We start from the raw sequence: 11,346 nt of genomic DNA, 5'->3' as shown, positions 1-11,346 counted from the left end.
AGACACTTATTACTATACATTAGATGATAAAAAGTGTGATTTACCAGTAGTTCTGTCCCATGGCTGTGTTTTGGGATAATTGTTCTCAGACTATCTCCTCAGTACATTTTTATGCACATAAGTTTATTGTTTTACATTCGAACTTTTGTAGTGAAACAGGTTTTTGCAGAATTTATAATTGAATTATTTTCATCTTTCATTCTACAAAATGTACTACCATTATAAAACTCCACTGGTTTATGGACATTGTTACTAACAGATCAAATTGCCTTCAGAAAGCAAGCAAACAATATGTGAACACCTGTTTTGTCAACCTTCAGAAATAAGGTAATTTATTTTTTCCTTTTTTGGTATATAAAAGAACAAAAAATAAATGTTTCTTCACGTTTAAATGAAATCCAGGATACTTGTTTTTGTCGAGCCTGCGACTTTTGTCGCAGAAAGCAGAAAGCTCGACATAGGGATAGTGATACGGCGGTGGCGGCGTTAGCTAACTTTTTAAAAGCTTTATATTTTACAAGGTGGAAGACCTGGATGCTTAATACTTTGTATATAGATGCCTCATGTTACGAAGTTTCCGTCAGTCACATGTCCAATGTCCTTGACCTCATTTTCATGGTTCAGTGACTACTTGAAAAAAAAGTTAAGGTTTTTTTGTAACGCTAAATTCTCTCTTATTATAAGTAATAGGATAACTATATTTGGTATGTGCGTACCTTACAAGGTCCTCATGCCTGTCAGACAGTTTTCACTTGACCTCGACCTCATTCCATGGATCAGTGAACAAGGTTAAGTTTTGGTGGTCAAGTCCATATCTCAGATACTATAAGCAATAGGTTTAGTATATTCAGTGTATGGAAGGACTGTAAGGTGTACATGTCCAACTGGCAGGTGTCATCTGACCTTGACCTCATTTTCATGGTTCAGTGGTCTAAGTTAAGTTTTTGAGTTTTGGTCTTTTTTTCTAATACTATATGCAATAGGTCAACTATATTTGGTATATGGAAATATTTTATGATCTATATGTCGGTCGCACAGGTTTTATTTGACCTTGACCTCATTTTCACGGTTCATTGCTCAGTGTTAAGTTTTTGTGTAATGGTCTGTTTTTCTTAAACTATAAGCAATAGGTCAACTATATTTGTTGTATGGAAGAATTGTTAGCTGTACATGTCTGCCTGGCATGGTTCATCTGACCTTGACCTCATTTTCATGGTTCATTGATCAATTTTTAGTTTTTCGGTTAATGTTAAGTTTATGTGACAGTTGTAATAAAGCTTTATATTTAGGACTATCAACATAATATCAATGATTAATAAAGAAGGCGAGACATTTCAGTGTGTGCACTCTTGTTATATGATTATGCAGGAAATCAGCCAGTCAAGAAAAGTTATCAAAAAGTATTTTGTAATGCCATGTTACTCTAATTCACCAACATTGAATGAACGCTTAGGAAGCAGTTGGTTTGTCATATTTCAAAGCTAAGAGTAATAGCTCAGGACCAAATAGATTTTTACAATGGTGGCTGTTATTGCAGCATAAAAGCAAAAAATGTGAGAATTTACTGGAAGATTTATTTCCAGTTTTAATTGAACATGCTCTAAATATTAAAAGGGTACTACAATGTAAATTGTAAGATATATTTTATGATTTTTTTTGTTTTTTATATATTGCATGAAAATCTAAGCTTTTGATTTTTTTGTTTTATGATTTTTAACTTAATTATTGTGTTACTGAAAAATGGCAAACCAGGTCTTGAGTTGTGCTTTTTATACGACCGCAAAAAAATTTTTGTGGTCGTATATTGGTATGACGTTGGCGTCGTCGTCGTCCGGCGTCGTCGTCGTCGTCGTCGTCGTCGTCCGGCGTCGTCCGGCGTCGTCCGAAGACACATTGGTTTTCGCACTCTAACTTTAGTTTAAGTGAATGGATCTTTATGAAATTTTACCACAAGGTTCAATACCACAAAAGGAAGGTTGGGATTGATTTTGGGGGTTATGGTAATAACAGTAAAGGAATTAGGGGCCAAAAAGGGGCCAAAAATAAGCATTTTTGTAACTTCCAGAAATAACTTGTGTGTTAGTGTATGGATCTCTCTGACATTGTACCACAAGGTTCCATATCACTAAAGGGAAGGCTGGGATTGATTTTGGGGGTAATTGCCTCCAAATTTTAGGAATTAGGGGCCAAAAAAGGGGCAAAAAACAAGCATTTTTCTAGTTTCATGACAATAACTTGTGTGTAAGTGTATGGATCTTTCTGAAATTGTACTACAAGGTTCCATATCACAAAGGGAAAGCTGGGTTTGAGTTTGGGGGTAATTGCCCTAAACGTTTAGGAATTTGGGGCCAAAAAGGGGCCAAAAAACACATTTTTTTCTAGTTTCCAGACAATAACTTGTGTTCAAGTGTATGGATCTCTCTGAAATTGTACTGCAAGGTACCATACCACAAAGGGAAGGCTGGGATTGAGTTTGGGGGTGATGAATCATAATGGGGGTTCAAAAAATTTTGGGGGGGGGGATTTATTTTTTTTTCCTTTTTTTTCTTTTTTTCCTTTTTTGTTTCTTTTAAAATTTTCCATTTTAAGTTGGTTATTTCTGATTTATATTTAAAATCAAATAATAATGATATGGTAGGAGATACACACCAAACAGGATGTGTAAATTATTATATAATAAGTATTGTGCAATAGCAAGAAATTTTCAATTGCACAGTATTGCACAATAGCAAGAAATCTTCAATTGCACAGTATTGCGCAATAGCAAGAAATCTTCAATTGCACAGTATTGCGCAATAGCAAGAAATATCCAATAGCACAATATTGCGCAATAGCAAGAAATTGTCAATTGTACAGTATTGCGCAATAGCAAGAAATATTTAATAGCACAGGATTGTGCAAAAGAAGATACTTCCTATAAATTGCTTATTTCTTGACCAATTTCAATGGGGTTTTATTCTTGATTTCATGGGGTTCTTTAATATGCTGAATATAACCGTGTATTTAGTTTTTATACGACCGCAAAAATTGAAAATTTTTTGGTCGTATATTGGTATGACGTTGGCGTCGTCGTCGTCGTCGTCGTCGTCGTCGTCGTCGTCGTCGTCTGGCGTCGTCCGGCGTCGTCCGAAGACACATTGGTTTTCGCACTCTAACTTTAGTTTAAGTGAATGGATCTCCATGAAATTTTACCATAAGGTTCAATACCACGAAAGGAAGGTGGGGATTGATTTTGGGGGTTATGGTACCAACAGTTAAGGAATTAGGGGCCAAAAAGGGGCCAAAAATAAGCATTTTTGTAACTTCCAGACAATAACTTGTGTGTAAGTGTATGGATCTCTCTGACATTGTACCACAAGGTTCCATATCACAAAGGGAAGGCTGTAATTGATTTTGGGGGTAGTTGCCTCAAAATTTTAGGAATTAGGGGCCAAAAAAGGGGCAAAAAACAAGCATTTTTCTAGTTTCATGACAATAACTTGTGTGTAAGTGTTTGGATATTTCTGAAATTGTACTACAAGGTTCCATATCACAAAGGGAAAGCTGGAATTGAGTTTGGGGGTAATTGCCCGAAACGTTTAGGAATTGGGGGCCAAAAAGGGGCCAAAAATAAGCATTTTTCTAGTTTCCAGGCAATAACTTGTGTTCAAGTGTATGGATCTCTCTGAAATTGTACTGCAAGGTACCATACCACAAAGGGAAGGCTGGGATTGAGTTTGGGGGTGATGAATCATAAGGGGGTTCAAAAAATTTGGGGGGGGGGATTTTTTTTTTTCTTTTTTTTTCTTTTTTTCCTTTTTTTTTTCTTTTAAAATTTTCCATTTTAAGTTGGTTATTTCCGATTAATATTTAAAAGCAAATAATAATGATATGGTAGGAGATACACACCAAACAGGATGTGTAAATTATTATATAATAAGTATTGTGCAATAGCAAGAAATTTTCAATTGCACAGTATTGCACAATTGCAAGAAATCTTCAATTGCACAGTATTGCGCAATAGCAAGAAATCTTCAATTGCACAGTATTGCGCAATAGCAAGAAATATCCAATAGCACAATATTGCGCAATAGCAAGAAATTGTCAATTGTACAGTATTGCACAATAGCAAGAAATATTCAATTGCACAGTATTGTGCAAAAGAAGATACTTCGTATAAATTGCTTATTTCTTGATCAATTTCAATGGGGTTTTATTCTTGAATTCTTGGGGTTCTTTAATATGCTGAATCTAACCGTGTATTAAGTTTTTGGATTTTGGGCCCCGTTTTTAAATTGGTCCAAATTGAGGTCTAAAGGGTCCAAAATTTAACTTTGTTTGATTTCATCAAAAATTGAATTATTGGGGTTCTTTGATATGCCGAATCTAACCGTGTATTTAGATTCTTAATTTTTGGTTCCGTTTTCAAATTGGTCTACATTAAGGTCAAAAGGGTCCAAAATTAAACTTAGTTTGATTTTAACAAAAATTGAATTCTTGGGGTTCTTTGATATGCTGAATCTAAACATGTGTTTAGATTTTTGATTATGGGCCCAGTTTTCAAGTTGGTCCAAGTTGGGGTCCAAAATTAAACTTTGTTTGATTTCAACAAAAATTGAATATATGGGGTTCTTTGATATGCTGAATCTAAACATGTATTTAGATTTTAGATTTTTGGCCCAGTTTTCAAGTTGGTCCAAATTGGGGTCCAAAATTAAACTTTGTTTGATTTCATCAAAAATTGAATATATGGGGTTCTTTGATATGCTGAATCTTACCATGTATTTAGATTTTTTATTTGTGGGCCCGCTATCAAATTGGTTCATATTGAGGTCAAAAGGGTCCAAAATTAAACTTTGTTTGATTTCATCAAAAATTTAATTATTGTGGTTCTTTGATATGCCAAATCTAACCGTGTATTTAGATTTTTAATTTTGGGTCCCGTTTTTAAAATTGGTCTACATTTAGGTCCAAAGGGTCCAAAATTAAACTTAGTTTGATTTTAAGAAAAATTGAATTTTTGGGGTTCTTTGATATGCTGAATCTAAACATGTGTTTAGATTTTTGATTATGGAACCAGTTTTCAAGTTTGTCCAAGTTGGGGTCCAAAATTAAACTTTGTTTGATTTCAACAAAAATTGAATATATGGGGTTCTTTGATATGCTGAATCTAAACATGTATTTAGATTTTAGATTTTTGGCCCAGTTTTCAAGTTGGTCCAAATTGGGGTCCAAAATTAAACTTTGTTTGATTTCAACAAAAATTGAATATATGGGGTTCTTTGATATGCTGAATCTTACCATGTACTTAGATTTTTTATTTTGTGGGCCTGCTATCAAATTGGTTCATATTGAGGTCAAAAGGGTCCAAAATTAAACTTTGTTTGATTTCATCAAAAATTGAATTACTGGGGTTCTTTGATATGCCAAATCTAACCGTGTGTTTAGATTTTTAATTTTGGGTCCCGTTTTTTAAATTGGTCTACATTAAGGTCCAAAGGGTCCAAAATTAAACTTAGTTTGATTTTAACAAAAATTGAATTCTTGGGGTACTTTGATATGCTGAATCTAAACATGTGTTTAGATTTTTGATTATGGGACCAGTTTTCAAGTTTGTCCAAGTTGGGGTCCAAAATTAAACTTTGTTTGATTTCAACAAAAATTGAATATATGGGGTTCTTTGATATGCTGAATCTAACCATGTATTTTGATTTTGGACATTGGACCATAATAGGTAAATTAAAAAAATTGAAGTTCTTAGACCACATTCTTTCTGTGTCAGAAACCTATGCTGTGTCAAATATTTAATCACAATCCAAATTCAGAGTTGTATCAAGCTTGAATGTTGTGTCCATACTTGCCCCAACTGTTCAGGGTTCGACCTCTGCGGTCGTATCAAGCTGCGCCCAGCGAAGCATTTTATTATACCTCTGTGCCAAGATAGACATACATATGGTATACTGTAATATTTGTGTCACTTTTTTCACACACATCATTTGGTAGCCAAAGCTTACTTTTACCAATCCCATTTTTGCACAAGTTACAGTCTAATGAAAATAATGTATTTTTTGTTGTTGCTGATTTTCATTTTTCCTACAATGACTTACATGACCATAATGACTTAAACATTTTTTCATTTTATATAAACCTGTTTTGTGGAAATTTGTACTCAATACAAGTACTCAAAATGCAATTTTTAGGTCACCTGGCCCAAAGGGCCAAGTGAGCTTTTCTCTTCACTTGGCGTCCGTCGTCCGTAAACTTTTACAAAAATCTTCTCCTCTGAAACTACCGGGCCAAATTTAACCAAACTTGGCCACAATCATCATTGGGGTATCTAGTTTAAAAAATGTGTCAGGTGACCCGGCCAACCAACCAAGATGGCCGCCATGGCTAAAAATAGAACATGGGGGTAAAATGTAGATTTTGGCTTATATCTCTGAAACCAAAGCATTTTTAGAGCAAATCTGACATGGGGTAAAATTGTTTATCAGGTCAAGATCTATCTGCCCTGAAATTTGCAGATGAATCTGACAACCCGTTGTTGGGTTGCTGCCCCTGAATTGGTAATTTTAAGGAAATTTTGCCGTTTTTGGTTATTATCTTGAATATTGTTATAGATAGAGATAAACTGTAAACAGCAATAATGTACAGCAAAGTAAGATCTACAAATAAGTCAACTTGACCAAAATGGTCAGTTGATCCCTTAAGGAGTTATTGCCCTTTATATTCAATTTTTAACCATTTTTCGTAAATTTTTGTAATCTTTTACAAAAATCTTCTCCTCTGAAACTACTAAGACAAATTTAACCAAACTTGTTCACAATCATCATTAGGGTATCTTGTTTAAAAAATGTGTCCGATGACCCCGCCCGCGAACCAAGATGGCCGATATGGCTAAAAAATAGTACATAGGGCAAAATGCAGTTTTTGGCTCATATCTCTGAAACCAAAGCATTAAGAGCAAATCTGACAGGATAAAATTGTTCATTAGGTCAAGATCTATCTGCCCTGAATTTTTCAGACCAATCAGGCAACACGTTGTTGGGTTGCTGCCCCTGAATTGGTAATTTTAAGAAAATTTTGCAGCTTATCTTGAATATTATTATAGATAGAGATAAACTGTAAACAGCAATAATGTACAGCAAAGTAAGATCTACAAATAAATCAACATGACCAAAATTGTCAATTGACCCCTTAAGGAGTTATTGCCCTTTATAGTCAATATTTTACAATTTTCATAAATTTTGTAAATTTTTGTAAATTTTTACAAAATATTTTCCACTGTAACTACTGGGCCAAGTTCATTATAGATAGAGATAATTGTAAGCAGCAAGAATGTTCAGTAAAGTAAGATCTACAAACACATCACCATCACCAAAACACAATTTTGTCATGAATCCATCTGTGTCCTTTGTTTAATATGCACATAGACCAAGATGAGCGACACAGGCTCTTTTGAGCCTCTAGTTTGCATATATCAAAAGCTTTTTTCAGCAGTTTTTGTAAAATATGTAAAAGCTTTTGATCATAGCATTAACCATGATAGGTATAAATATGATCATGATTGGTGTTCCATCATATCATTAACCATGATAGGTATTAATATGATCGTGATTGATGTTCGATCATATCATTAACCATGATAGGTATTAATATGATCACTGTTCGATCACAACAATAACTATGATAGGTATTAATATGATCTTGATTGCTTAAAAATGTGTGAAGATGATAGATTTCAAATATAGGAAATACATTCAATTTTTATCAATCACTATGTCTTCTGATTTAATAGGTATTAGTTTTTTTCTTTTCTTTACATAATTTCAGGTGCAATATCTAATAAATACATAATGTAATATTCATCCTACCCCATTTGCAAGTAAAAACCTATGTTTATTGGTACTGCTGTTCATGAGCAATATTTTTGGTTACTTTAACCTGCATCATCAAATTATCATGCTTATAGTACATTAAAATAAGTGTTCTCATAGAAATTTTATTTAGGCAAATTTAACTTTCATACTTGAATGGAAAAGCTAAAACTTTAAATTTTTTATGATATACATAAGATCTTAAAGATCATTGGATGCAGTCATAAACATTTTGAGTACAGCAATCGATTTTGGTACTCAAGACTCAGAAATCAACCAATCAAAATACTGCATTTGGTGTTTCAAGCACAAATTGTGTTCTACAAGTACTGAGTCAAGTTTTATGATCGAAAGGTCTGAATAGTATGCTTTTGCTAGCTAGTGACAAGATGATTTTATTCTAGATCAACCAAAAACACAGAATTATTTTGCCAATTGAATTTGTTAGGTTATAAGTATTCAATGGAATGAGCAAGTACACTTTCATGAGGGAGAGCTAAGAAAGAACTTTGCCCATTGAATGCATTGGGTTTTTTTTTCTACCCCTGAAGGTCCAGTTGAAAATCTAAATGACCTCAAAATGTTGATGATTTTTACAGGATTTTGTTACTGCATATAATTACAGAACAGTGCCTTTTCAGTGATTTATTGTTTCAAATTGCTACATATGTATACAGTTTGTACTAATAGGAAAGTAAGTTTGTACAACAGTATTTATTGCTGTCTGGAAAACCCATGAGTTAAACATTGTTTTTGAATTTGGACAACTTTTAAAATAAGTATGTTGAATGCAACCTTTATTTATCTTGAACCATTGACATAAAGTAGCAAATTTTTGCATTTTTTTAAGCAAACATTTTAAATTTGCACAACTATGTCTAACAGTAATAAAGTTTCCTGTTGTCATCTTTGTGAAAAAAAAACTTGTAATTTAAAAATGAAGATTTTAACTTTTTGGATTCAGCAACATTGTGAAATTCATGGATTTCCCATTTTGAGGAATTGTACAATAGAAAATTGTTCCTTGTCATGTTCTTATAATTTATACTTTTATTAAATGTTAACTGATGTGACTTTATCAGTTAACTATATTATATCTTGGTTCCTTAGTTGTTTTCAGATTTTGCTTATTGTCTGTAATATTCAGCACATTTGGAGAAAAAGATATGAATTATGTGTTCACAATATAAATGAAAATAGATATAGGGTAAAAGTCAAATAGGCAGAAAACAAAAGGACAAGAAAAGGTCAGCATATGGCCTACAACAAATGATGTGTCTGTATAGGATGTCAAGCTCTAAAACAAACACGACAAATCAATAAGGAGATGTGGTATGTTTCCAATGAGAAAACTATCTATCAGAGACCAAAGGACGAGGATACAAACAAATGTAGGTCACTTTATGACCTTCAACAATGAACAAAACCCATACTGTAGAGTAAACTACAACAGGCCCTGCCATGTCAAAACGTAAAACAATTCAAGAGAAACACCAATGGATTGGTTTATGCTGAACAAAAAACAAATATGACAGACAACAACCAGTTATATGCTCCTGATTTGTGACAGACACATAAAGAATGTGGCAGGTTAAGATCTTTGAGAACCCTCAACCCTCACCCTGACAGGGGAAAGTGGTGTAACAGCACAGCAAAAGAACAAACTATATAAAAAATAAGTTGAAACAAATCACACACAAAAAAACTAACAAAAAGAACATTAACCCGCTGTATTTGTTTGCACCTGTCCTAAGTCAGGAACCTGTTGTTCAGTGGTTGTTGTTTGTTGATGTTGTTCATAAGTGTTTCTTGTTTTTATACGACCGCAAAAAAATTTTGCGATCGTATATTGGTATGGCGTCGTCGTCATCGTCGTCCGAAGACACAGTGGTTTTCGCACTCTAACTTTAGTTTAAGTGAATGGATCTCTATGAAATTTTACCATAAGGTTCAATACCACAAAAGGAAGGTAGGGATTGATTTTGGGGGTTATGGTACCAACAGTTAAGGAATTAGGGGCAAAAAATAAGCATTTTTGTAACTTCCAGACATAACTTGTGTGTTAGTGTATGGATATCTCTGACATTGTACAAGGTTCCATATCACAAAGGGAATGCTGGGATTGATTTTGGGGGAATTGCCTCAAAATATTAGGAATTAGGGGCCAAAAAAGGGGCAAAAAACAAGCATTTTTATATGGACAAATACTTGAGTACAAAACATAATTTAAAGCAGTGTAAGGGAGATAAATCAAATACATCATTTGAATTACCTCCCTTACACTGCTTTTAAATTATGTATAAAGTAATGGTTAATGAACAATTAAGACAATTTAAAACAGTGTAAGGGAGGTAATCCACATACAACGTTTTGATTACTTCCCTTACACTGCTTTTAAATTATGTTTCAAGAAATGCATATTTATTTAAGGAATGACTAATATTTTTTCTGTCTATGAAGAAATAACATAAAAAATATGGTGCACACTGAATAACCCGGGTAGCGGGTTATTTAAAAGTGTGCACCACAATTTTTATGTTATTTCGAATAGACAGAAAAAATATTAAAGTCATTTCTTATAATTTAATTCTAAAAAGGAGTAAATCATGATAAAAACGTTGATGACGTCGCGGTCACATGACAAAATTATGTCTATGAGCTGATAGACAAAACACTTTCAGCCAATCAGAAGACGTGTTACATCCAAAATTAAATTATAAAGGAAGACCAGTAAAAATATCTGCAAATGTTGCATCTTTTTTTTTTTTTACAAAAAAATCCATAAAAAGAAATTGTGGGGGGTCAATTTTTTCTCATTTCAGATTTCAGAAATTAAAAAGAATTATTCTTCAAATATTATTTTTTTTTCAAATTTCAAATATTGAAAAATTTCAAGAAGTAATCTTTAATTGCACAGTATGGCGCATTAGATTTATAAAATCTTTGACCACATTTATTTATTTTTTATTTGTTATGCCAAATCTGACCGTGTATTTAGATTTTTAATTTTGGGTCCAGTTTTCAAATTGGTCTACATTAAGGTCCAAAGGGTCCAAAATTAAACTTAGTTTGATTTTAACAAAAATTGAATATATGGGGTTCTTTGATATGCTGAATCTAAACATGTATTTAGATTTTTTTATTTCGGGCCCAGTTTTCAAGTTGGTCCAAATTTGGGGTCCAAAATTAAACTTTGTTTGATTTCAACAAAAATTGAATATATGGGGTTCTTTGATATGCTGAATCTAACCATGTATTTAGATTTTTTATTTGTGGGCCCCGCTATCAAATTGGTTCATATTGAGGTCAAAAGGGTCCAAAAATAAACTTTGTTTTATTTCATCAAAAATTGAATTATTGGGGTTCTTTGATATGCCAAATCTAACCGTGTATTTAGATTTTTAATTTTGGGTCCAGTTTTCAAATTGGTCTACATTAAGGTCCAAAGGGTCCAAAATTAAACTTAGTTTGATTTTAACAAAAATTGAAT

At 33.1% G+C, this 11,346-nt stretch overlaps 1 protein-coding gene across 10 annotated transcripts in view; it reads left to right on the top strand.

The window, feature by feature from the left end:
• The window catches only part of LOC127702198 (nuclear receptor coactivator 5-like), a 196,623-nt gene extending 187,673 nt beyond the window's left edge, over positions 1-8,950 (top strand). For 8 of the 10 annotated variants that reach the window (XM_052206297.1, XM_052206296.1, XM_052206295.1 and 5 more), the window contains one exon: positions 2,278-8,950. The gene's annotated coding sequence lies outside the window, so the exon portion shown is untranslated. The remainder of the gene's footprint in view (positions 1-2,277) is intronic. The other 2 variants (XM_052206291.1, XM_052206290.1) reach the window with 2 other exon arrangements.
• Positions 8,951-11,346: the final 2,396 nt, after the last annotated feature.

The sequence above is a fragment of the Mytilus californianus genome, unplaced genomic scaffold (genome assembly GCF_021869535.1).
Source record: "Mytilus californianus isolate M0D057914Y unplaced genomic scaffold, xbMytCali1.0.p SCAF_5, whole genome shotgun sequence".
Taxonomy (NCBI): Eukaryota; Metazoa; Mollusca; class Bivalvia; order Mytilida; family Mytilidae; genus Mytilus; species Mytilus californianus.
The sequence above is the reverse complement of the archived record's forward strand: the minus strand, read 5'-3'. Positions and strand labels throughout refer to the sequence as shown.